The following is a 3,994-nucleotide window of genomic DNA, read 5'->3' as shown; positions in this document are numbered from 1 at the left end:
GAGCTGATGGATTTGCTCTTAAAGCTTAATGAACGACTGAATGATACTGAACAGGAACTTGAAAAAGCATTGAAGGACAAGCAGGGAGAGTCGACCTCTCAGCCTCCCAATGTGATACCAGTAGTCTCAACAACAGTCCCTTCAACTCTTGGAGCAGCATTAGCACCAAATATTCCAGCAGTTATAGCAGAGGTGGTTACAGGTACAGCAACAACAGGAACAACAGGAGTAGCACAGGGCAGCATTGCTAATTTGAGCACAGAGGAACTAATAAAATCAATGGAGGACCTAAAACTACAAGTTTCAGAGCTAAATAAGGTAAAAGAGCAATATGCCAACTTAGAGAAAAGGTATGATCTCTCAAAAATAAATGCTGCAGAAAAGACAAGAGAGATTAAAGTATTAGAAAACAAAGTGAAATCATTGGAAAAATATCTTACTTTTGACAAGCCTCTATCAGAAATCAAGAAAATTCTTTGGGCCAACATCACTCAATCAATAAATGATGCTTGGCCATCAATTCAAATAATTTTTGAGCAAATTGATTTAGTGAAACTAGCTCAAGAAGAAATTCAAAAGACAAGGGCAGAGTTAGGAAATATGCCTGAGGAAGCCAACAGGCTTATACAGTTTTTGAATACCAGGAATAAGTACCAGCTTGAAGAGCTGGGCATTCAAGATAGAACAGGGACAATTTTGGAAATCAAAAGGGTTTTTACTAAAAGAACTCTGATGCAAAACTTAGAAAGAAGATGCCAATATATGCAGGAAGAAATTAATGCCTTCATGAAAAGAATTGATATTTTGCAGGGCAAAGGGTTGCCAAGTCCTTTAGTTATCCATGAGAAACTAATGACTCATAAAGACTATGTGGAGAAATTGAATAAGTATGCAGGCAACCAAGCAGGTTCATCAAGCAGTGCATCAGGAACAAAAGCATTCCCTACAGGCATGGTTCTCTATGACAGTCTGGAGAACTTGTTCTATGTCGAGCATGAGATGAAGCACTTGTTCCCAATTCAGCCTACCTTTTTCAGGTACACAGAAACTGATGAGACCCTGAGAAAACTTCAGAAAAACAGATTTCCAGAAGCAAAATGGTGGGAAGACATATTGGAAATTTTGTAAAATTATCCTTGGTAAAATGTAAATTTTGGTTATTTACTGCAGTAAGTAATGGTAAAGAAGATGAACAGAGATCAAACAGGTCAAAGTGTATCAGAACAGGTAAAGAGTATCAGTGAAAACAGGGCAGCCAGCACAGAGTTACTAAAGAAGACAGCAGCAAGCCAAATCATAGGGCCTGCCTCTAGCACACTCACAAGAATAGGAACAGCACAACATCAATTTACCTTTTCTCCTATCTTTGTGACCATTTGTCTCTATTTTCTTGTAACTAATTCATAGTCATCCTAGAATATATCTCACTCTGTTATGAGATATTTTTTGTAAAAAAAAAAAAAATTGTATAAATACTCCCTCAATTAGAGTATTGAGGGTGGATTCTTAGACATTGTTGTAATACTGATTATTTTGGAATAAAGTGTTGTTGGACCAACTTTTGTATGGCTTGCTGGATAAAGAATTGATGCAAAGGACTTTCCACAGATTTCTTGAATCAAACACCGGATCAATAAGTCCTCTATACCGTATGTTTTAAAGTTTTCCTTGTTTCTTATATCATCTATGTTCATATCTGAATGATAAACGAAAAAGAGTAATTCAGAAAATGCTTGACTGCACTCTATTTTCAATCGTTATTATTCTCAATGTTTTCTTCTGAACTAGCATAAACAGTGAAATCTTAATTGCTCATGTTTTATAGTTTATTCACTTTGATTATTTAGTAAAGAATACTTAACTGCTCTTTATTAATAATTATTCAAGTTCCCTCTTTCAAATAGGTTGAAGAATTCTTAACTGCCCTTCACCCATTTTGAGTCCATTCCATCTATTTTAAGTTTTTATTTGTTCCCTGTTTGAACATCTTGCCCTGTGAAACCATCCTTTGTTAAGAAACCAAATCCAGTTAAGCCATCTTCTTTGACTCCATTAACCCAATGGCCTAAACTACTCAGTCCTACCCATCTACTATTGAATTTCACCACCCAAACTCAAACAAAACTCCTAAACTTCATAACTAACCTAATATCTTTCAAAACCAAGCTAAATCATAAAGAGAGAGCCCTCTCTGAGTACAGATTGGCTAGATTCTGTACTTAAAAGTTGGTTTGTGGTTACCTCGGACTCCTTTCCTCTTCCCAACAACTTCAAGGAAAATCTGAGTGATAACAGGACCTACAATGAGACTCTTCCATCACCACCGTGATTGAAGTAACTGACCGGAACAAGCGCATAGTTCAGGTCATGGAGGAAGCATGTCGAATGGTCCCAGAGTTGGTCGTTCCCGATGGAGAACTCATCGAGGTGCTCATTCGCAAAATTGTTATAGGGGTGCACGATTCTTGCATAGAGTTGGCTAAGGTTCAACTCGCGTTGAACCTACATATTGCAGATTTACAGTTGAAGGCCCAGCCTTCAACTCCACCGGAAATAAAGGAGCAACGCGCAACCACTATCACAGAGGTGATAGCAGTGATATACAGTGCAGTAGCAGACTACACATGGCTGTTTGAATAGTCGTTCAAGGTCCTAACGAGTCTACAGGAGGATCCTAATGTACAGCGGCTAGAGACAGAGGCATGAGAAGTACAACAACAATATGACAAATTAAAAGGTATAGCACACACCGTTGCTCTCACACAGAGACTAGGGAAGCTGCAGGAAGCCAAAGCATTGAAGGAAAAGGTAGATGTAGTGCAGCACAAAGAGGTAATGCTAAAGGTGCACCTGAAGCATTGGTTGGACGAAGCTTATTCGGTCACAGCCTCCATTGAAGACAAGCTTGCTAATCTACAAGCGATTCAGCAGAAGCTTCAGGTTGACAGTTTAGGACCAACGACAAAGAAGTTGGTTGAGGAAGTGAAGTAGGCGGCCGTGCAGTGCACAACAGAAGTGGCAGTCATACATGTCGAGCTGGGAGGTCTTCGCGCCAAGATCTCTGCACTCATAGAGTGACTCAAGGGTGAGTCACCATGTTTGTGTTGGGGGCCCGTTGGGAACGGTTTCCCCCAAGAGCATTTTTGGGGCTAAAGGCCCATGTTTTGGGATAATTTTGTAATAAAGTTATAAAGTCTCGGCATTTTGTTGTTGCGGAGCGCGAAGGTGTCAAGAGTCATAAAGGGTTGTCCTCCCTTATTTTGTAAAGTGTCAAGTCTGCTATTGTCTGGTCAATTTAGTGTCCTAAATTGATCTACATAAATTATCAATCCGGGTATCGTAAACTGATGAAGTGTAGTGCATTGTTTGTGCTAGCTAACCCTTCTTACTTCATCGTTTTTATGTTTTATGTTGTTTTGGGGGTTTTTGGTCTTTTAATTCCTAATGATTTACAATGTAAATTATCAAAACTAAATCTAACTTTCTTAAAGAATTCTCAAAATCTAAAAATGAAAACAGAGCTAAGAAAGAAATGAAAACAAAGTTACTATTCTTATTTTACCATTATTTCCAAATCATGAATTAAAACTGAAAGTGAAATTTGCAATTGATGTGTAAATAATTACATAAATAAAACTAAATGAAATACTTGGTTACTTTGCCTCTCAATTTTGGGAGAAAGTCTCCTTGGGATGACATTTAAGTAATTTTGTACTTCATTAATCTAAGAGAAAGCAAATACAAAGATGCAGAAATAAGTCATTGCATAGATGAGATGTTCAACCACTTAGTTAAGGATGAATTATCAACTTGAAGGGTTTTCCATAAACATTCATTAACACCATGAGTTAGTATTTTAAACTAATCCATCTGATTTGGCACATACATCCACCCATGCACCTCATAGTCCACTCCCTATCTGTTACCCGAGGAAGAAGGTGGTCGACTCTGTCAGTCTAGTGCCAGTCAGACTGCTGAACTGAATTAACAGAAA

Source organism: Pinus tabuliformis, chromosome 1_2 (genome assembly GCF_031772625.1).
Source record: "Pinus tabuliformis cultivar Carrire ecotype Pingquan chromosome 1_2, CPIR1, whole genome shotgun sequence".
NCBI classification, from domain to species: domain Eukaryota; kingdom Viridiplantae; phylum Streptophyta; class Pinopsida; order Pinales; family Pinaceae; genus Pinus; species Pinus tabuliformis.
This window is presented reverse-complemented; position numbering follows the sequence as displayed.